The following is a 25,273-nucleotide window of genomic DNA, read 5'->3' as shown; positions in this document are numbered from 1 at the left end:
ACAGATCAATATAGGAAAATGAATGCAACAAAAATAATATCCATTTCCATGGAGTATGATATTTCACTCTCTCGGGTGAAGAGCTCATTCGCATGTTACTCATATGAATTTTGCGTTGTTTCCACAGTCAGCACATCCTCTTTCCTTTTCGATATACTGTGGCAGATGATTGATTTTATCAAACCTGATATCGGCAAGTGGTGCTGGAGTTATTGCCCTCTTTTTGATGCTTGACCGTGAGTCTTCATGAGATTCAGTGCCAAATATCTCCTGAATTTCAGCAGAGCAGACGACAATTCATGGGAAGGGTAAATTTTCTGGAATAGCAGCCAGGCATTGACAACTGATACATAAAAAAAGTACGAAAATATTGGCCATCACCATTTTCACCGCTTCATTTTTGTTCTATAATTCGCTACTAACCCATCCATTTTATCCACTTCTCCCATGCCTTTATTATAATTATCGAATATTTATTTTGGGTTGATGCATGGATAATTTCTATCTGCTTTCCCTGGAGTAGCAAGTGTCACTCTTGATTTCACAAGACTCGAAATTTGAGGCCGCAGTGACAACTTTATTGTCCTTCCATTGAAAGACAATTACTTTCTCACTACTTGAAATGGAATATTCACCTCGTTTTTTTTTACACAGGTCTTTCTGTTGCTTTCTGAGTGGGCAATGGGGAAACTTTGCTATATACTTCTTCTGGTGGCTTTTTTTCGTTGCACTCTTGTTCTGTGCTGAAAATGTGTACTTCATTGGTCCAAACTACTTTCTTCTTCTTTGAAGTGGGAGGTGCGTTATCCTCCGTTGGTCTATCTGCTTCAACGTTCGGAAATAACTTTGCCAAAGGTATATTTTCATCTGAATCATAATCTGCATCATTACAATATCTAAGATTGGAGGGTCTAGGTGGAACGAACTCACTTTCCTGCAACATAGCTGGATTTCAAGAAACAGATAGACGGGAGTTATCTGTGATACTAGTTGATTATATGTAAGTTCATGTGAAGGGATTTACATTACTCTTCACGTATTTGTCATTAATAATATAGATATTGTATAATATAGATAGATAGATAGTTTATTTGACTACGTATATATATAAAACATTTGTAGCAAGTCAGGTGATAAATCAAACATTTGAAATTGAATAATACCTAAATAAAATAAAAACATTAACACTACGGTATAACTAAAACACAAGGCACCCAAAAGGGGTACAATAATTTTTAAAATACATTATTACAAGCAGCACTGGATAACAAAATAAAATAAAATTTTTGAAAGATATTATTACACGCACTTTCGTTTGAAAGATAAATCCGGGCATTACCATGGAAGCAGCCATGTATTCATCTATACTATAAATGCCTTCATCAACGAGAAAATTTTTATGCCCTTTTTAAAACGTGTCTGTGATAAGTCCTTGACTGTAGTTGGCAAGATATTGTATAGGTTGATATCTAGGGAATTCTTGGAAGATTTCTGTAGATTGAATTTAGCAGGTCGTATAAGATTAGCACCACGTGTTTCATAGTTATGAAAGTGGGTACCCTTAATTTTATGTACCTCCAGCAGTGACTGAAAAATGAAAATTGATGGAAGAGTTATGATTCCCAATTTTTTGAACAATGAACGACATGTGTCCCCATATTCTGCATTAGAAATTATCCTTATTGCTTTTTTGTGTTACCAATATCTTTCCAGCATAAGTAGAATTACCCCAAAGAAGTGTCCCGTAGCTAATGAACGAGCGGGAAAAGGCATAGTAGACAGCGAGAAGAGTGTCAATATAAACAAATTTTCTCAATTGCCTCAACAGAAACAAATATTTGGATAATTTCGTATTTAATTCATCAATGTGACATGTCCAATTAAGGAAGTCATCCAAAGTTATACCAAGTAATTGGGCTGTTTTTCCTTCCAAAAGCATTTTATTGGAAGAAAATATCAGTCTCTGGGTTTTTCTCATATTAAGTTCGAGAAGATTCGCATTGAACCATTTTCCAGCTTGGATTGCAGCAATTTCAGAGATTTTCAATAAATTTTTGCAATTTTTGTTTGAGCAGGCAATTGATGTATCATCGGCATAAACAATACATTTATGGGCCAGAACTTGGAAGAAAAGGTCATTTATGAACATTATGAATAGGAGAGGTCCCAGTACAGATCCTTGCGGAACACAGTTTAAAGTAGACGTTCTATTGTCTCCTAGGTCGACATATTGCTTTCGATTTTTTAAATACGATGTGAAAAGGGAGAGAGCCACACCTCTAACCCCATATATTCATTCATTTTATGAAGTAGTAAGTGCTGAGAGACACAGTCGAATGCCTTACTCAAGTCACACAGAGTTACAGCACTATGCTTTCCATTCTCGAAGCCGTCGACAATGTTTCTCACCACACGAACAACTGCTTGTACAGTAGAGCAAGACTTACGGAAATCACACTGATCATGATTCAAGAGATTGTGTTTTTCAAAATAGAAATATAACCTGTTTTTGATTACCATTTCAAAAAGTTTACCAAATATCGGCATAATAGAGATGGGTCGATGATTTTCAATGATATTTATGTCACCTTTTTTAAAAACTGGAATGACCTTACTGATTTTTAATTTATCTGAAAATGCTCCTTCACTTATGCATTGAACAAATAGGTAAGAGGTTCTACAATTAGATCGCAAATTGCCTTAATTATTTCACTGTTGAGATTATAGATATCTTCAATTAGAGTTTTTTAATTCGTGAATAGCATTATAAACTTCCGAATTGGTAACAGGTGTAAACATAAACGAACCTGATGAATGGGATTTCAATGCGATATTAAAGATATGTTGTCTTTATCAATAGGAAGTTCTGCAATGATAGTATTAGCAATTGTAGTGAAATATATAATAAACTCATTGGGAGTTATTTTGTCTGTAATTATGTGCCGTTTATGTTTGGATTTCTCATAATTAATGAGCTTCCAGCTGTCCCTAAGTTTGTTCTCAGAGCTTTAGGTAAAATTATCATGGGCCTCTTTTTGGCTAATTAGATAGCTTTACGATATTCATTGTGAGCATATTTAAAGGATTTTTTGTAAATGAGATCCTTAGTTGCATCAGACACCGTCTTCACTGCATGAACCTTATCTCTCATGCATTTTAGATTTTCGTCAAACTATTTGAGAGGATTCTTATTCAATATATTAGATACTAATTGATGAAAAACATTTAGAAGGAATTCGGTCATAGATTCGGACGAGTTGCAGGCATAGAAAGGTTGTCAATCAACATTCTGTAATAACGACTTCAAATCGAAAATGCTGTTGAAGTTAATAATCCTCCTGAAAATTGGAGTGCTGTCAGTATTTATATGGCTTTTGATTTTAATGAATTGAGCATAATGGTCTGAGAGGCATGGATCCCTTACGCCCGTTATGTAGTGATCATCCTCGAAACTAGTGAAAATATTGTCGATACAATTACCCGAACCATTCTCAGCTCTAGTAACTTGTGTAATTGTTGCATGCAGTCCAAATGAATTTGTAAGACAGACTCAATTCGAAAGATTCGTAGACGGTTTGACAAAATTTATGTTAAAATTCCCCAACAGTATGATCTAGAACTTTTTAGAAATAGAAAGTAAGCAGTTTTCAAGATCATCAAAAAAGATCGGACAGTCAGTAATACATGCAGCTCTATAGATTGTAATAATTGCAATTTGAGGTCGGATAAGTTCAATGCCGCATACCTCAATATCACGCTCAATGCAACACTCATTGAGACTCAGTTGTTTGAACGCTATATTTTCACGAACAAATATGGCCACCCCACCGTGATAATGCCTTGATCTACAAAAAAATGCTGCCAGATTATAACCATCAGGAATATTACAAAGTTGTTAGCAACCTTGGTCAAGGATATCGAAAAAATGTTTTTCTTTCATGTATAAAGAAAGTTCATCTAATTTGTTGGAAATTTTCCGAATATTCAAATGAAATATAGTCAAAAAGTTAAAGTCACTTGATTTTTGATCAATTGAAGATGTGGCACTTTCACTGACAGTATCAGTCCTCAGTGGCGTGGGGTTTTCTTTTCTTGAGAGAAACTTCCTTATATGGGCACCCATAGGCCATAACTTATTTTGCTTCAGAAAAGGTTTCTTTTATATTTTGAATGAGTTCGTCTGTTGTTGTGGAAAGTTTCAATTTATAGGCATGCAACAAGTATGTTCTGACAATTCCTGCAGTGGAACAATTTTTCATTTTATCAATGATTGGTTTGTTATTGCCATAGTGACCTCGTTTTGTTATGGTCTTTTCACTCTGTTGAGTTTTATTCAAACCAATGATTTTTTGACATTCAAGGTTGGTTTGTACAGATTGAAATGCAGATGCCACTTGTTCTTTAGATATCAGGTGTTGATAACTTACCCGCCGCGGCGAGTTCAGTACAAATCTGTATCCATCGCTATATAAACAAGCAAAACTAACACGTTTATACTTCTTACCACTCATATGACTGAACCAACTATTAATCCTGTATTTGTTAACAACTTTTTCACGGGAAATAATTGAAAATATGCGCAGACGTTCTCATCGCCGACTTGAATAGGCATGTTCGATAAAACGAACAATATGCACTAATGGGTTAATTTACTTCAAAACAAAATCAAAATTAATATTTCACAAGGATACATCATTATTATAACTGCCGACAGAATTCTCAATCGGATTTGAGCTCATTCAAGATTTAGCATTCAAGAGCATCTGATAAGGTGCCAGTAATTTCCATATCTATGAATGCCTGGTTCAGGAAGGCATTGTCAAATTAACATGTAGTTACAGAACTGATAGCTTCTCAGTATAGATTGGTTAAATCCAATAATGTTTCCATAATCAAATTGTTGATTAGTAATAGTTCAGCATCTCCATCTCTATTTTTTCTATGGATAAGCCGTCGGCATACATTTGCTGATTGATTCGGCCGTTACTTGATGAAGATCAATAGTAATTCCAAAAACTACACCTCACGATTTGATCTCCACAAACTTTATTTGAAAAATGTATGTGACAACATGACTTGATAAAGGTACTGTGTTTCAAATAAAGTTTGTGTAGATCAAATCGTGAGGTGCAGTTTATGAACTGACTCAGAAATGGCTTCAGAAATGGTTTCAGAAGTGGCTTCTCCACTGAATCAAGTGTGGCTGAGTACACACTTTTGAAAGAATGGATCATGATGAATATGTGGTATCAGTATTATTCGACTTAACAAGAGCATTTGATACAGTCGAAAGGTCTTTCGTCTCATAAAAACTAGAAAAGTTGGGTATTCATGGCTGCCTTAATGATTAGTTTCTCTCTTTCTTCGAAAACCGAAAGATTATAGTGAAAATTGATGATGTTTTTTCAAATGAATTTGATATGGATCTTGGAAACCCTCAGGCAGTGTCCCTGGTCCATTAATTTTTCTCATATTCATTATCAATCTTCCTAAATATCTAACTGAAGCAAAATTTCTCATGTATGCAGACGACACATGCACAATTATATCACTCAAAACTCGCACTTTCAGAAAAACTTACCAGAACACTAAACCAATTCAAAGATTTGGGCTATTGTAATAGATTAATGTTGAATGTTTCGAAAATGGTTTGCATTGAATACCATACAGCTCAAAAATTACCGTCAGATTGCTCAATATTATTTAATAACACTTTAATCAGTACATCGAAGTCTGCAAAATTTCTCGGAACCATATTCGACTGTAATCTATCTTGGGAGGCACAAATTAGTAGTGTCTGAAAAATTCAATCAGTGTTTCTATCTATTGACTGTTTTGAAATCTACGCTAGATAGGGATAGTTTATTGAGTGTCTATTATTCGTATGCTTATTCTGCGATTTCCTATAGTATCATACTATGGGGGAAAGAGCGTGATAACCAAAGGGTGTTTGTATTACAAAAAATAATATTGCTATCAATTTTTGACCTACCTTATCAAACTTCATGTCGCGATGTATAAAAACCAAAATATTCTTACTGTTACTTCTATTTACTTATATAAATTACTGAGCCATAACCAAGAAAGGAATTTCTGGCAAAAACATAACAATCTGCACTGATAGCAGACAAGCACTATTAGCCTTGAACAGACAGCGTGTTACCTCAGGGCTAGTACTAGAGTGCCACCAAGATTTAGCCAAAGCCTCGTAGATAATAACATTATCCTGAGGTGGGTTAAAGGGCACGACAAGAGTAAAGACAATCGCATTGTCGACTCTTTAGCCAAGGAAGCGGCTGGCCTGAGTATTTTAGGACCCAGTGGCACCCACGGCCTGATGACTTCGACAATTGCGAAACTAGTCAAATGTTACACCCATGCTCAATCCTTAAAGAGATGTAATGAAATCAAAGGATCACCTTGGGCGACTCTGGGAAGCTGGCTCCGAATAAATATCTGGCGATGACAAGGAAAAATCTACGCCTTACAGTAGGATTTCTGACTGGCCACTGTAAACTAAGGAAACACCTCCATAATATGAGGCTAGTAGACACACCTCTTTGCAGGATGTGTGAACAGGAAGATGAGACTGTCAGTCATGTCCTGTGCGAGTGCCCGGAGTTATCGTCAATAAGAGAGTGTGTGTTCGGCGAGTCTTGACCTACACCTGCCGATATGAAGAAGATGTCTCCCAGCGACCTGTCCACCTTCCTGGAAGGGACAGGATGGACGATGACCTAGGAGGACAACTCCTCGGGAGGATGTACAATGGGTCACATGTGGCCTAAGTGCGTGGGCTTACACTCACCCTCCCTACTCTACAGATACAGATACAGAGAAACTGAGCCATATCTACCGAAACCAAAATAAACTGACAAAAAATTCTGATATTCACAACCACAATACAAGGCATAAACACGACTTGTTGCAAAAAAAATCGAACCACACTTTCCACAAAAAATCATCTCTGATGATTGGAGCGTCTCACTTCAATAGGCTTCCTTATAATATAAAAAATAGTATTACGTACGGAATTTTCAAAATTTTCAAAAGTAGGTTAAAGAAAATTTTAACGAATCATTGTTTTTATAGCTTAGGGGAATTTGATGACTTCTTTTCCAACAATGTTAACTGAGTTCATAGTGTTTATGCTTTTTTATATTCATATCATGATGTCTTGTATACTTGTTTTTATGTGTCATTGAGTAATATTAGGGTTACATCCTCAACAATGTATTATGTCTATGTATGTATGTGTATATACTCTATTTTGTCAACCTAACCTGTAAACTAGTACTTTAGTACTAGTTTACAGGTTAGGTTTAGGTTTACAGAACGCCACAACTAACTGATATCGCTCTGTCTCACTTGCCTTGTGTTTTCAAGGTGACATTTGAGAATTTTCAAACAATTTTTCCTCCAACCTTGGTTTTCTAGTATCCGTAACTGTGACAGATACCTCAGTTAAATATATGTGTCTTCTAACAGGTACTTCTGAACTTTGGCAATTGAAAACACCCATCTTATTGAAGCTACATCTGCATTTAGTCAATCTGTTTTGTCAAATCACCATGGACTTAAATATCAATGAATAAAATTGTTTCATCAACATGGGTATTCTGTTCGTGATTCAGTACTAATTTAGTATACAATCAACACCCGTAAGTCGACGAAACACAAGATCTGCCGAAAAAAATCTCCGTTGTCTGAGAGAGTGTGCAGGATAATCCTAGGCAATTGATTTCGCGTCGCTCATAAGAACTCGGCCACAACTTGGCGAATTTTGCATCGTGGCTCAAGTCTGCATTCGTACAGAATTCACCTGACCCAGGAACTGGGTCAGGTGAATTCTGTACGAACTATTTAAATGGCAGCATTCACTGTTTTCACGTTTTTGGAAATTTGGTAGTAAATTTGGTAATATTTCTATCTATTTCTTACATTTCTGAAGGAAATCTATCAAATAATCTCAAACTGAGTAGGGTATATTCAATTTGTTCTCAATGAATAACATAAAACATTTCTGAAGTGATTACAGAAAGCAAAGACGTTTCGGAATTCAACAAATATTTACATGTTGAAATCAGAGAGTGGCTGACACATATAGAAGCTTTTTATACCTACTGGTGACTATTTTGGTATTTTTTATATTATAATATATTGTTAATTGTTATATTATATTGTCGAAACTATAAGTACCTCTATCTTTCAAGACCCCAGTCTTGTAAAATCTGTTTCATTATGGTAGATACAAAATAATTGGAAATGAATTGCACTGCCTACAGACATATAAAACACTTCTTTCTCAAAATCGCAACACTCCAACATCACTTTCCAACACATACTGTCGCGTAGGCGATGCTTACAATGGAATTCCCCGCTCCCCTCTCACTTAAGAGAGAGAGAGAGGGTCATAGAAAGACCAGAGTACCACAGTTTTTTTCAAACTGAAATGAATGAAATACTTCTTTAAAAGAAACCCTGTTCATTTTATACAAAATTCCTGTTATTTTCAGTCGATCATAATATAGTTTTGTATGTAGATTCAGAAAACTCTTGTAATAAACGAATTGAGTTATTTGAAGGAAAACAGTATTAAATTCGAACAAACACTATGTGTTCAGATCAAGTTGATATTGCTATCCATTTGAAATAGTTTATTCAAATTGGTGGTCGATTTTGAGATTATATTATATTTCCTTGATTCAAAAATTTCAAAGCAACCTATGATCTTCTTTTAAAGAAATACTTTTCACTGTGTAAAGTGACATGGAGAGGGTTTACTTTCCTAAAGAGATTGTCTTCCATTTATCCCAGTATTGCTTCCTCGGTGGATGTTTTTTCTATGAATTCAAATTGTCTAGCTATTTCATTAGTGTGTAGTTGGTAATAACATTTTTCAAAATAATGAAAAATTTGAAAATAGCGTCTTTAGATCGTCTGAAACTCAGCTTCATTTGTAGTGATAAACGTATGCCTTTTTCTATTTTTTTTTAGCTCCACAAACAACATAATCCAAACTGGCAGCCAACAAAGCGCAATTTTCGGAACAGACATACAGCGTTTTTCGAGCAACAGTTTTTCTTTTTCCATCCAATTCAACCTAGCTGGAAGCTTCTCCGAGATAAGCGGTAATGGATTGTTGAGAGCAATACCGACTTTCTTTTTCACTCTATAGAATACATTACAGATCGTGAAGTGAATTTTTATTGGAGAATTGTATGGCCCAAGCCGAATACACTTTGCGGAACCTAGGAGCGGGCTGCAGATTTTCTTTATACCTATTTGTCGCAGATTTCTTCGTGCGAGGTGAATATCGAATCGACTTGTTAATCGTATTCAATTCGGAAATTTGGAGTGTTGATTGAAAATATAGTCACTGCCAATCGCCGAAAAGAAAATGTTCACAGTTAAAAAATTCTTGCACTTGCACATAATAAAAAAAGTGTGGTCTCGGGACGCCCGACAGAAGTGAAGACTTAAACTAATCTGAACTGAAATTGTTCGACTTGCGGAAAGCTTAGCTCATTACTCAAATTTTATGTTTATTAGTATAATGATGTAGGGAAAGGTTTTTCATTGATACATTTTTTTATTGGTTATTTTGTGTATTTTCTTATATACTATTAAATGGGAAAGTAACTTATTTGATACTCACTCATTCATCTCTGTTTCTACGCACCGGCAAGTCCTAGGAAACTAAAATTTGGTATTTAGGTGCTTCTCAGGTCTAAAATGCGTACTATAAGAATTTTCAAATATTCCAACTGAAGCGCCAGTACCGGTTTTAGCACTACCACCGCCCTGGGCGAGATTTATACGGCGCCCCCTAACTACAATGCAAACCTATATGAGAAAAGAAAAATATATAATAACCATTTATAAGAAAAAATAAAATTTGACTTTTCTAGCCTTTCTGTCTGTCAAAAATTTTTATCAACTTAAGCTTAGAAAAACTTCTTTCCCCACTAGCAACCTTTACAGGTATAGTTATAATAAGCGCATTGCTATCCATACATTTGGATACAGTTCTTGTAAGTTGCGATCTTTGAAAAAATTCAAAACAAAAACAAGAGTAGCTACATTCTGATCATGCAAAAATTATTTCAGATTTATGAGTTCATCACATCACATCACACACATCAACTACAGTTAATTTCAATTGGAGATCACCACAGAGTTTGACAAGATCAGGTTTTTCCGGAATCTGTTTTATATTGTACAAAAAAGACCAATATTTCGAGTACTCATTTAACTGTTCAAATATTTCATTGACTGATATTGATGTAGTGTCCAGAATACAGTTGAAAAATTTAGTCTCATTTTTTTTCCGTAGCAGCTATAGGTTCATCGCGGCAATTTCACCAGCTTGACGCTTAATATATCGAATTCTTGTCGTGGCTCTAAACACAGGTTCAATTTCCAGTTCTTCAGCCAATTCCTTCGCCGTTAAAATGGCGCTTTTGAAGCCTGTATTTCTATATTCTTCCAAGAAAGTGCAGTATTTTTTCAACAGTTTTGTGTATTTACCGAAATCTGTGTCTGTTCATTGCAGATATTCACTAACGATTATTTTGAAAGTATGTCATACCAAACGACCAATGACACTATGAAGCTAAAATATTTTAGCTGTCGGCTAGAGTAGTAGCCTCTTGAGAGACTTGAACATCATTTTTCTGAGTTTCAATAGCTAAAGTAATTGAAGCGTCATGGATGGCAGTAATTTGATAACGAACTGCTTCAACACTGCTGATTCTTGCTTTCCAAAGTGTGTCGCCCGGGGGGGTAAAATATAAAAATTACCTTTTTCTACTCCTTCCATTTCAAACTAATATTTACGTGTTTAACAGCAGATAGGTAATGGCTTATTCAGAATACACGTGTATTCTAAATTAATGGCGTCCACTTCCGTGAGGAATTTGAAAAAATGATCAGATATGTAACACTTACTCTGATAAATATGATCTCATGAATACATTCAATTATCCAAAAGCTGAAACAATGAATTTTCTCTCCAAATTCTCTGTAAATTCTAGATAAAAATCATATTTTCGGTAAATTTATTGTTCAACAGTTTTGGGTTGGTAATAAATCTAGTTATATCGGTGAATCAACAACCACTTGTTTCAATTATAATCTATCATTCAGTATCTCATAAAAATTCAAAATCAGTTATAACGATCAACAAATTCGTGCTACCTCACCAGACATTATACTTTGAATTCTTGGTGTGAATGTGGGAAGAACTTGAACTATGAATTCACATTCCAAACGGGAGTTTGACTCCTGATCAAAAGCTCTTGCGTTTGCTCAGATTTCCTTGAATGGTTAGAAGAAGATCCCGGACTGATGAAAAACATCATTATTTGCGACAAAACAATTATTTTCCAATACGATGTTGAAACAAAGCGGCAATAGATGCACTTGAATCGCTCAGAATAAAAAAAACAAGGAGGTTTAAATCAAAATTCAGGGCAATAATGATCGTTTTTTTCGACATTATCGGTATTGTGATGACTGAATGTGTTCCAGAGGGTCAAACTTTCAACAAGACTCACTCTTGTTCGTAAGAAACGACGTTGTGGAAGAACAACTTGCTATCTGTGAAGCGGTATTTGGCCCATAAACGCACTCCAGTGATCAGACACGCACCGTACTCGCCAGATTTGGCACCGTGCGACTTTTTTGTTTCCGAAGATAAAATCTGCTTCGAAAGGGACCCGATTTGAGTCGACGAAAGCGGTAAAGCAAAAAACAGCAGGACTCTTAAAGACCCTCACCAAAGGAAGGAGGAAAGGGGTGTATATTGAAGGGCAGCATTCGAATGTAGAATAATTATTATAATAAAACACTTTTTAGTAACCAGCCTCCTTATTCAATAGCCGGACCTCGTAGTTCCATATTTCAACTCGCATCGTGAATAAATTTCATTTTTCCTAGAAGAATGCCCTTGTCTGCTAACGCCACTGGAGCAAAAGCGAATGCTGTGTTAATTAAGTTGACGATACACTCATTAAATACCCAATTTAATTAAAATAACAAAGAAAATAATCAAGAAAACAGAACAGACGCCTTGTATTGGCTCACTGAGCCAAAAAATAAAATCAGGGAACAAAATACTGGCTACAATGGATGATTACCTGTTGGGATGTTTGTTAAAAATACAATGGGTCATTTCAGTGAAATAACGAGGGAAGTTGTTAGAGAAATGATGAGATATTATTTTTGCGGAAAAAACAGATCATGCTATTTGAAATAATTTAATATTTATGAGGATTTCATAATAGAAGTAATTGTCGTTTCTACAAAGAAGGCACGGAGAAAAAACATTTTTTTCAATTGATGAAATAAATATGATTCCTAAGGGATTTGAGGATCTGACCCGATACCGTTTCTTGTTGACTTCATTCACAAACTCCTCTTTTGGTTTGAAATAGTTCAGAGAGATGTTTGATCTGTCTGTAAGTAGTATTCCTTGACCCATTAAATTACTTCATAACGGTAGCGGCCATTTTTATTGTGTATATACCCTGATTCGTATATCTATTATTCTCGATACCGATTTCAGAATACATTTTACCATATAATTTTCAATGGCTGAAGAGTTTTTGTTCTTGAATACTGGCTCTACTTCCGAAATTCTGTTTCCTTCAGGAAAAAACCTTCGGCTACTGATAACTTTATGGGTGTGAGGTAGGAAATACATTGACTTACATGCAGAGCAAGTTGTGAATCGATTTTGTGTTAGATTCAAACTCTCTACCCTTTCTGTCAGTGATTTTGAGAAATAATTTTCGAATTCGATGAAGTCACGTATCAGTTGGGACTAATTCTCTTTCAATGTGTTTTCTGTATTCCTTTATTTTTTCTAATCTATTGTTTACTAATTTCCAAAGAAGTTTTTGAGTGAGTTTTTGACAGTGAATCCGCATTACAACTCACTTTATCTAAATTCAAAAAAGAAGTTGATGACAATAAATTTGTAGTAGCTGTTTTTCTTGATCTGAAGAGGGCGTTTGAAACAATTGATCGTAATATTTATATTACAATATGGCATTGATGGTGATGTTTACCGATGGTTATCTGACTATTTATCCCATAGAAAGCAAAAAGTCAGAGTTCAAGATAATATCTCACAGGAATTGGATATACCTATAGGTATGCCTCAGGGTAGCGGTTTAGGACCTCTGCTTCTTATCTTATACTTAAATGACATACACTTGTTTATAAATGTTGATTTTATAAATTTATTGGCATGCTATGATACAAGCTTGGATAAAGCTATTGATAAAATGAATGCCGCATTAAAGGATGTAAATGAGTACCTCATGGCAAATAAATCAAAACTGATGAAATGAAAACTGAAGAAATGATTATTACAACAAAATATAAATGGAACAACCTTGATTTAAATGAAATAAATCTACAAATTGATAATGAAAACATTGAAATTGTATCATGTATCAAATATTTTGGATTCCAGTTAGATAATTTATTACTTTTTGGCAATCATCTCGATTATTCATGTAAAAAAGTATCTAAAAAATTATATTTCTTTGCAAGAATTTCTGGCAATTCATCCACTCAGTCTAAAATTACTGTGTACACTGCGATTATCCAACCACATTTTGATCACTGTGCTTCTATTATTTTCTTGTTTAATCTAAATCAAACATCTCAATTACCAAAACTGCAAAATCGTGGTATGCGAATTGTTCTAAAAGTGAATAGATTCACTGAAATCGGAATTATGTTATAAACTTTGCGGTGGCTACCAGTTTCGTTACGGTTGTATTACTTAACCATGATATTTATATATAAAATTTTGAATAACTTATCACCATCATATTTTTCTGAATTTGTTAGTTTAAATTCAGAAGTGCACAAATATGCCACAAGAAATCATACTAATTTGCATTTATGCAGAACAAATAGGAGAAGTGCCATGAATTCTTTATTTTTTAAAGGGTTTGATGCATACAATAAATTACCAAATGAGAATAAATCTAGTCCGTCATTAAGATTTTTAAAAAACAGTTATTGAAATCCATCCACAATGGTAGATAGAAAAAAACTTGGTAAGATAATATTAATAAATATAGTATTTGTATATTGTTTTTTGCTTTTTATCATTGCTTTGGAGCTGCACCTATATTGCAATGTATTTTTGATAGCATATGTCGTTATTTTTCAAACTAAAAATGTTTATTTTCAATTTCTATGTTAGTAATATGTTTTATATAATATTGCGTATTAGGATTACCTATTTCAATAAATATATTCTTCTTCTTCTTCTTCTTTATTTTCTGAAGTGATGGAGTGAGTAGTTAACTTTCGACTATAATATTGCGGCAGGAAGGCTCCTTCTCTCTTACTCTAACCCACAGTGCTAGCCGTATTTCAGACAGTGAAAACAGGAGTTTTTCTTCAAAAGTGTCCAATTTGACCCACTCTACATTTTTTTTTGTAACACCTCATGTCATTAGAGAGAAATATTATGAAGAAGAAATGAAATTGATTCACTCAGAAAATATTCAGTTATTCGATATTTTCAACGGCATATAACCTTGCTGATAAAATATATCTCAAATTGTATATCCCATAAAACAGATTTCATTCTCGAGTTTATTTTAAGAAAATAACTTCGCATAAATAATATACCGATTGAGGTTACACTATTAGGTGAATAGGTGAATTTTATGGGTGCGTAAAACAATGTTATGGGTTTCGGAATAGCTGCCCTCGAGTGGGATGTGACTTTAAATTTGGTTGAATTTATGAGTTCCAGTATATTACTGCCATAAGCTGAGGTCACCCATCAGCATGGATTGGATATTTAAAAAAATAATCCAGCACCATGAAAACCGCATCGTGATCCAATAGAAGACGACTACATTTCGATCCCTCACAAGCCTCATCAGTGGTGCTATGGATTTCTCTTTCTAACTCATGTATTAAAATAACCTTTTAATGTGAGGTTTTCACCTTACAGTTTACAAAACCGCGACACGTATTTCGCTATACAATAACATCTTCAAGCGTCACAATACTGACTGAACAAATTCGGTATCATACTTTTATAGTAATTCAAATCCTCATGACTATCACTACCTGAGAAATTTCCAGATGATGAATTCATTAAATAAAATATTTATCTTTCTAGGAACAACTCATTGAACTGGAATTTTACCTAATATCTAGTTTTACCTAGTTTTAAGATCAATCTTGATTACCAATTTCCTCAATGAGAACTAAATTCAATGAAGGGGAACAATTCAAGTCTATTGGATCGTTGAGCAATAATCCTGAATTCTCAAATGTATTGATTTGTAAGCATTCCAAATGTTAGTTCCGAACTTTTCTCTTCCAAATTCAACTCGTCATAATCGTGATTGAACTCGTTCGTGCCCCTCCGCGCCCCAGGGCGCTAGAAGTTTCATCTTTTGAAAATTTTTAGGGTTTTCGAATAATTCAAAATATTCAAGAGCATTTCACAATATTCCGAAATATCCTGGATCTTTCTGGAATGGAATATTCTAGAATAATCTGGAACGTTCGCAAACATCTCAGATCCATCGAGAAGGAACCCAATCTAGAAGGCGTACATTTGAAGTTGTGTTTGCCTTCTAGAATTGTCCATAAGAGTTCACAACATTCTAGAATCTTCGGTAGCGATCCCGAACATTTCAAAACATCCTGAAGCATTCCGTATTTTTAAGAATTATCTGGGAAATTGAGGGACATTCTAGAATACTAGATCAATCTGTAACGGTCGAAGTATCTTTATGGTGTGATAGAAACTATACCGTATTCCGGAAAAAAGTCCACATTTTTACCTGAAGGAGGTGCTTTTGAAGTTTAAATACTGGTTATTTCGTTTTCTAAGAAATTCAAAAATGATCCAGAACATTCGAGAGTATTAGAAACTATTTTGCAATATTTCAGAACATAATGAAATATTCTGGGATGTTTGGAAATAGTCTAAAAAATTTGGATACATATCGCAACATCCCAGGTCAATGTGAAGCAATTGCAATTGCAACCTTTCTTCATCACGCATGTCGAATGGCACTTGAATTAATTGTTTCGCGCGTTTCTTGCAATTGTGCGATGACTCCTCAGATATCAATTTGAATTGAACGGTGTGAAAATCAATTATAATGAACAAGAAATGCTTAGATAATATTATATATCATAATATCATCTCAAATAATTCAAAATGCGATTCACATCCTCAATACAGAAGCCTTATCTTCAAATGACTTCTCTCATTAGTGGAAAGAGTAAGAAAATCCGTTTTATAGTTTTTGAGTTTATCTTGTTCAAACCGACAGACAGACACGGCGGGGGACTTCAATTTAAATTATGTAGAACGTGAACATCTGTATGATCTGGCTGAATTTCGAATGGAATAATCGAAAACATAAGAGTTGAGAAAATAGAACTTGAAAATAATGAGTTATTCATTATATCTCTATTAGTTCGCGGATTCCACATCTTTTGCAAAAGCTTTATGATTCATCCACTTTTTTGCCTTGAAAATAAACAAGATAATAAAGTTAAGCATGAAGATGCCGAAAGTATGTATTTTTCAAATACTTTTGTGCATCGAAGTAGTTTCGAATTGTGTATAATATTATCACTTCATAGCACTGAACTGTTTTGTCTAGATACATTTCAAGAATCAATTTTAAAAACAGAAATGTATTTGTATATTACTGGAGTTTTATCCAAACACCAAACCATTATATCAACACCTCGACACGTGTTTCGAGGATTATTCTTCCTCTTGAAGAAACACGTGTCGAGGTGTTAAAATAATGGTTTGGTGTTGATTCTATTTATTATAGTTGGATCCATTTTTTCACATGAAAGGCTGATATACCGTTTATATACAATTCATCAGTTTCTAGATTTTTTCTGATCATAGAAAATAATTCAATTTCAACAGTTAAAAAGGCAGGCAGTCCATAAACATTTTCCATACGAAACCAACATTCCTTGAACGAAATACTGAAGTAAAACATACCCTTGTGAAAGTTTTCGCGGCTGACGTTATAAACTTTATGGAGATTAGTTCACGAGGATACTCTGATGATTCCGAATATGACATAGCGATATACATCCCAGATGGGCCTTTGATATACATTCCGTTAGCCACAGAGGTATTTTGAGACTAGATATTTGAATTTGAACATTAGTGCAGGTCTGTAGAATATAAAATTGCGCAGAGATTTCTCTATGACGTTTTTAAGCATGTGAAGTATGGAAATTACAAATTTTCAAGATTTATATTGTTTTCTGAATCTTCTGTTATGCTGAAGATGCATGACAATTTGTAGCAAAGAATCCAAAAAGCATTTTGAGAATTATATGCAACAAACTTGGCATCATGGACCAACGATTACTATATTGTGAAATCGTTTACCATTAGAATATAATATAGCTACAAAACCTGATATTGAAGCTTGGATTATGTCAATGAGTTGTATAGTGTTTCAAAACGTTGAATCATAACTCTGGTATACGTTATCATTATCCTTTTTTATGTTGGCTCTATTCTTGCGTATTTTCGTCATTGCCAGTTATTTAATATGTTCCACTTCCATGTGACAACTATTTCTTTTCTTTCTTATTGTTATTATTTTTTATTGCCTACAATTTTTTCAGATAAGTCATCAAATAATTCATCACACCGTATTGAGTAATGGGGAATGTTCCTTCTGACGAAAATAAAGTAGTTTTCATAAAAGAGCTCTACAACAACGCATTTCAATCTTATCATTTCAACTTTTTTCTTTAAAAAATTATTTAAATACTTAAAAAAGAGGAATGAAATGATGCATTCAACATTTAAAGGGATTCGTTTCTATTTCACCATTTGGCAGCATCGGTTATAGCTAATAAAGGACAATGAATCTGTTACCTGTATGAGACAAACGAAGATGACATTTTTCAGAGGCTGTATACTCATGTTCCTCGTTCCGAGATATTCTGTGACATATGACACTTTGTGCACCTAACCTATCTTCCTCTATATAAATAAATAACAAAACAACTGTTGTTTATGTGGCTTATGGAGGTGGTAATGAACTATAATTTATATTTTGCCTCAATTTGACACTATTGACATGATTCTTTTTCTTCTAGCATACTACTAACCCGAACTCCGACCTAGCAATCTAGGCGCTGTTGCCAATATGTCAATTAGAAACAAATCCCTTTAAAAATTGAAATCCATCATTTGAAACATCAATTAGAATACTTTTCAAAGTGAATTTGAAAAACTCATGACTTGAAGTCAACTTCACTTTGTTCAAACTTACATTTGCTGTAATAACCCAAATTGAGGAAAATTCCCCATTCTATAACACGAGTAGTTTTATTCAGCTGAATCATGTCCAACTGAGTGTCCATAAATGTTCTTTCACTTTTTGTGGTCGTTTATAAGAACTTGCGCATTCGCCAAATTTACGAATGTTAAAATTAAGAGGGGGTAATAACATTTTAATAACAATACAGAAGTGACGGTATTTCTGATCCCTGCGCATGGAAAAATATATATTGAGATTACACAAATGATAAACAAATCACAAAGATTTAGCCAATGCCTCGGTAGATAATAACATTATCCTGAGATGGGTTAAAGGGCACAACAGGAGTAAACGTAATCGCATTGCCGACTCTTTAGCCAAGGAAGCGGCTTGACTATGAATTTTAGGACCCAGTGGCACCTACAGCCTGATGACTTCAACAATTGCGGAACCAGCCAAATGTTACACCCATGCTCAATCCTTAGAGAAATGGGATGGAATCAAAGGTTGCTATCTTGCCAGGATCACCTTGGGCGACCCTGGGAAGCTGGCGCCGAAGAAATATCTGGCAATGACCAGGAAAAATCTACGCTTAACGGTAGGATTTCTGACTGGAGTAGGAGATTTGAGCCGGTTCTAAGCCTCCCCCCACCACTATGACGTATTAATTGCTTTTTTATTGGTTGTTGTTTGGTGAAGTCAAGGTGATGTGACCTTGAAGGGTGTGGTGTATGGATCGTTCAGAAATTTTTTCCCGGTTCTAATCCTCCCCCCACCAATATGACGTATTATTTGCTTTTTTTTGTTGTGCAGTGAAGTCAAGGCGTTGTGACCTTGAAGTGTCTGGTGCATGGATCGTTCAGATTTTTTTTTTCATATGAGATTTTGTGTGTGTATGTGTGTGTGTGTGTTAGAGAATGCACGGTACAGGGTTTCATCATGTGCTTGTTTGTCTATGTACAAACATACGTCTGCATACTTCGAAGATCCTCCAAGTAATGAATGCTCCATCGGTGTGAGGGCACCAAGTTAGTAGTGGAGTGACGTCACAGCAATAACCGTTCAACGGCTAGAGAGCGACATGTTCACTCCACGACGTGTGGCAGAGTAATGCGTATTCATCGGTCTGCTCTCACCTCCCTCGATGTAGTGAAGGATGTGACGTAACGCCCCAGACTCGCCATCAATGGTGACACGCAGGCGGGCGAGGACTGTGCTAACGTCTGTCTTCTCCGAGAGCGCAACGACAATTGCTTGTTCGGCTATCGCTCTCGAAGCAGTGAATGATGTGACGTAACGCATCACCCTACCCTCGCTATTGATGGTGACACGCAGGCGGGCGAGGACTGTGCAAACGTCTGCCCTCTCCGAGAGCGCAACGATCACTGCTTGCTCGTGCCGGCAACTGTTATCGCATCAAATTGGGAGATGGGCTTGGCTGTGACGTCAGGCATCTCTAGCGGATGCATCGATGTGTCCTTACCTACCCTCACTCTCTACGGTGATGCGCAGGCGACGTGGATTATGGTATTTAAGAAGCGGGCGAGTGTTGGTTATGTCAGTTTCCATCGAGTGAGTTAGTGAGAACATATCATAGAAAATGTATTCTTGTGAATGTGGTAAATCTTTTACCCGTAGTGACAACCTTCGTCGTCATCAGCTCCAGAGTTGCCACGGAGGGCCATCAGTGAAACGAGTGAGATTAGATGACGCTGCAGCACCTATGTACACATGTAATTGTTGTAATGTGATGATTCCATTGACTCAAGTGAATTCTCACAATAGAACTCTACAACATAAGAATAATACATGTGTTCAATTCAGTGATGGTGTTCAAATTATAAAGAGCGCCTTCAAACGTCGGATTGCGACATACAGGGTGCAGAGTTCCATTGTTTCCACCGATTACATGTTATTCTTTAATGAAATCAGGCAGAAAGTTATAGAATTATTGGAATCGGCCATCAGGGTTCACAAAATCATCAAAGTGAATATGGAAGTATTTGGGAGTTATATTCTACAAACACAAGACCTGAAGGAAACGGAATCATTCAATTCACAGAATAGAACAGTTGATCAATCTACTGATTTGAATTCCTTATTTGATGGATTTCGAAATGGGATTATCGCTCAAACTACAGAATTCCAGGAACGTGATTCAGGTAAACATTTCTACCAAGTTTTAATTGGATGGATTAGTAATATTGTTCTGTATTTAAGGTTGGACTTGTGAAAAAATCATGTTTCTGGAGTTGAACATTAATAAATACAGCCCGCTCAGTGGATGTTCATATGTGAAGCTGCCTGAATGTATTGAGCGTAGGAAGGCCGTGGTTAATGTCCGTAATGAAGATCAGCATTGTTTTGCATGGGCTATCACTTCAGCACTACATCCTGCAATCGATAGAACATCAGAAGTTTCATCGTATCCACATTTCAGTACAGTCATAGATGTAACAGGTATGAATTTTCCGGTAAAGTTGAAAGATATTGTGAAATTTGAAGACAAGAATGATATTTCAGTTAATGTGTACGGTTTAGAAAGTAAATTCGAGAAGGGTAAAATAATGTATGAAATAATTGGACCATTACGTTACTCTCAGAGAAGACTTAGAAGACATGTCAATTTGTTACTTATCACAGATGATTTCGGTAATAATCATTATTGTTGGATCAAAGATCTTTCAAGATTAGTTTCAAGCCAATTATCGGCTCATGAACATAAGAAATATTTTTGTGATGGCTGTTTATTATATTTTTCTAATGAACAATTACTATTACGTCATAAGATAAATGATTGTAATCACTTGAGTACTACAACACCATCAACCAATTTCAAAGTCAATAAATATGGGAAAACGGTACCTGAAAATATACTAACTTTTGAAAACTTTGAGAAACAAATGAAGGTACCATTTGTAGTGTATGCAGATTTTGAATCAGTACTGAAGCCGATTCAAACCACTAAACCAAATCCTGAATACTCGTATTCGATCAAGACATTCAAACATGAGCCTTATTCATTTGCTTATTTGATTAAATGTTCATACAATGATGATTTATCAAAATTTGTTTCGTATAGGGGTGTGGATGCAGCCCAAAAATTCGTTAGCAAAATCGAAGATGATTTGAAAAATATTTATGAAAATCATCTCAGGTTTCCTATTCCTATGGATGTACAAACTCCTGAGGAAGAGGAACAGTTTGCTTCTGCCACGAATTGTGGCATTTGTTCCAAACAATTTAATGATGGCGAAGTCAAAGTGAGGGATCATTGTCACCTCACAGGAAAAAAAAGGTCCCCTGCTGCTCATTCATCTTGTAATTTGAATTTTAAATTGCCAAATTTCATTCCTATAATTTTTCACAATCTCAGTGGATATGACTGTCATTTATTCATAAAGGAATTGTATAAAAACAAAGATAAAGTGGATGTCATCCCACAAACTAATGAAAAATATATATCTTTCACAAAACATCTCTTTACACACTCCTATACGGATAAAGATGGTAGGGTGAAGAAGAATTATTTGAAAATGAGATTCATTGATAGTTTCAGATTCATGCCTAGTTCTTTGGAGAATTTAGGTGCAAATTTAACATCTGATCAGTGTATCGAGATGCGCAAACATTTCCCACAAATTGAAAATTTCAATTTGATGAGAAAGAAAGGTGTATTTCCCTATAGTTTTGTTGATGACATCGAAAAACTGAATCATCCAAGACTTCCAACCAAAAATCAATTTTATGATAAACTCAATTGTGAACATATATCAGATAATGATTATGGGAGAGCTCAACTTGTTTGGAATTTATTCGAATGTCAGGATTTGGGTGAATACTCTGATTTATATTTAAAGTCAGATGTGTTACTATTATGTGACATTTTTGAAAACTTTAGAAATATATCTGTTGATAAATATAAATTGGATCCGGCACAATACTTCACTGCACCCGGATTATCGTGGGATGCCATGTTGAAATATACTAATATTGAATTGGAATTACTAACTGATATTGATATGGTTCACTTCTTTCAAAAAGGTATTCGTGGTGGAATAAGTCAATGTAGTGAAAGGAAACATAAAGCAAACAATACATTTTTACCGGATTATAATCCAAATGAACCATCTTCATTCATTTCATATTTGGATGCAACAAATCTATATGGTCACAGCATGTCGCAACCATTACCAACAGGTGAATTTTCATGGTTAGCACCTCATGAAATTCTCAATCTTGATATAATGAATGTGGATATCGATAGTCCTTATGGATATGTATTGGAAGTGGATATACATTATCCCCAAGAACTTCATGATAAACATTCCGATTTACCATTCTTAGTTGAACGTTTGATACCTCCATATGCAAAATCGAAAGTTCCCAAATTAATTCCAAATTTAAACGACAAAAGAAAATATATTGTTCACTATAGAAACTTACAGCAAGCTGTCAATCATGGTTTGATAGTGATGAACACACATAGAGTATTGAGGTTTAAGCAATCATGTTGGATGAAGCCTTATATAGATTTGAATACTGAAATGCGTAATAGGTCTAATAACAAATCTGAAAAAGATTTCTACAAACTAATGAATAATGCAGTCTATGGAAAAACAATGGAAAACGTAGACAATAGAATTGATGTTAGACTCATTACACATTGGGAAAATATAAAAAGAACTATAGGTGCTAGTTGTCTCATATCTCGACCAAATTTTAAAAAATGCTCTATTTTTACAGAAAATTTTGTTGCCATTCAATTGGCTAGAGTAAAAGTTCATTATGATAAACCACTATATTTAGGATTTTCCATTCTAGAATTATCTAAAACAGTTATGTATGATTTTTTCTATGGATGTATCAAACAACAGTTTGGAGAAGATGCGTCCTTACTCTACACTGATACCGACTCCCTTATTCTCAAAGTAAATACAGACAATTTCTATGAATTTATCAAAAATAATATAAATAAGTTCGATACATCTAATTATAAAATAGGAAACCAATTCAATATTCCAGTGACAAAGTCAGTTCTGGGTAATTTCAAAGATGAATTCCCAAATGATCCAATAATCAGCTTTTACGGTACAGGTGCTAAAGCGTATTACGTGAAATCTGTTGATGGTGAACTGAAGAAGGCCAAAGGTGTGAAACGATCTGTTATAAAGAATGAATTGACATGTGAAGACTATGAAAAAATCATTGAAGAGGGAGGTATGATATTCAGGAAGATGAACTCGTTCAGAAGCGTATTGCATGATATTTACACTGAATTGAAAAATAAAGTCGCTTTATCGTATCATGACGACAAGAGATTCATCATTCCGAATACCACTCGAACTCTTCCATGGGGTCATAGCGATATAGAATTTTATCGAAATGATCCTAATGATAACATTCGTTGGGTGTCTGAAATCGTTCATTCTTTTTCTCAAGAGAGCGCCTTAGACCAACTAATCAATTTGTTGACTGTAGAGATGAATAATTGAATTATAATTCGAAGTATTATTGCTTATTCCTTCAAACCGGAACATTCTTATTTGTGATTATTTGTGATTATTGTATTATGTATTGTATATGTATCACTTTTACCAAGTTACTTAGATGAATAAAAAATGATAAAAATATTATTTGTTTCATTTCTATTTTCCTAACCAATTACTGTAAAGTATATAGCATAATGTAAATGAAAGAAATATCAGTTTGAAAAGAATCATCGTAGAGTGCACAATGTCTAAAACAATCGATAAGTTTGGTAGAAAAAGAAAATTGGGTGGTAATGTCATTCGAGGTCCTCCCGGGATTGGTTTTAAATTAACAAAAGATGGTCATTATGACATGCAAAGAAAAATATTGAAAAATATAAGCGAACCAATTGACAAGAGTGATTGTGTAACTGTATCATATCTTGAGGGGGAAATTAACGGAACAAAGGAGGTTATACTTCTAGCCCTACAAGCTGCAATACAATCCACAATAGGTAATATTGCTCGCGATGCCCGTCAAGCATTTGACGATAAAATTGCAGAGGCTCGGATAACTTTCACTCGTAAATTTGACAAACTTACAAATGATGTGGACATAAAAATGTCTGACAAAACAGCGTCTACAAATAAAAAATTTGATGCTATGTCAAACATAACAGGGACTACAATGAAAAAGTATGATGTACTAGAAGAGAGAGTTGAAGTTTTGGAGAAAAGCCATAAAGTCAGGCCATCAGGTGGACTGGGATATCCAGGACTGGACATTGATCCAAATGTTAGAATAATAGAACCAAAACCAAAACCAACAGATGACGTATTAATTGAACCAACATGGTGAATTTACTCCCGCGTTAGGTTAGATTAGATTAATACATACAGTAGGTTAGGGTCATAGGTGTTAGGTTAGGTTAGGTTTCACGGCGCGCGAAGCGCGCGGGTGGGGGTGGGGGGCCACCGCGCCGGCGCGCGAAGCGCTATTAGTTTTTTTTATAATAATCACTCAGAGTTTCTCATAATAATAATCACTTAGAATTTCAAGAAAATTGTCATTCTTATTGCTTTCGAATTTCAAACACTGAATTGTTCTACATTTACACTTCACCCCCTCCTTTTTTTTCCAATATAAATAAAGCATCAATCCCAGTTCTATATCATTCTTCCACAATGTCGAGTGCTGATTCCACCACCGAACCGATGAGTGTACCAGAGTGTTCTATGACGAGTACAGGCCCCATCCAGGTACATGGAATAGATTCAACGTTCGATCATTTCAGTACAAATTTTGCACAAATGCTGCAACGTATCTATGATCTACCTGATGATTTCCCGGCACGTATGGAAGAAGGTATGCAAGAGGAAGTAGAGGCAGAGTTAGAGATGGATGTCAATGAGTTAGACGATCTAGAGGATAACGAGCTAGATAATTATGCTAATGATGATGCCATTAGTATATCGTCTGATTCAGAT

At 35.0% G+C, this 25,273-nt stretch overlaps 1 protein-coding gene and 1 long non-coding RNA gene across 4 annotated transcripts in view; both read left to right on the top strand.

Annotated features, from left to right (window-relative positions):
• Positions 1-25,273, top strand: part of 5-HT2A (5-hydroxytryptamine receptor 2A) — a 391,848-nt gene that overhangs the window by 283,439 nt on the left and 83,136 nt on the right. The window lies entirely within an intron of this gene.
• Positions 18,944-23,550, top strand: LOC141486485 (uncharacterized). The gene is made up of 2 exons (XR_012467883.1): positions 18,944-20,476; positions 20,535-23,550. It is a non-coding gene; the product is annotated as an uncharacterized lncRNA (long non-coding RNA).

Source organism: Leptinotarsa decemlineata, unplaced genomic scaffold (genome assembly GCF_025532065.1).
Source record: "Leptinotarsa decemlineata unplaced genomic scaffold, Ldec_3_MD MMD2_tig00026354_RagTag_RagTag, whole genome shotgun sequence".
Lineage (NCBI taxonomy): Eukaryota > Metazoa > Arthropoda > Insecta > Coleoptera > Chrysomelidae > Leptinotarsa > Leptinotarsa decemlineata.
The sequence above is the reverse complement of the archived record's forward strand: the minus strand, read 5'-3'. Positions and strand labels throughout refer to the sequence as shown.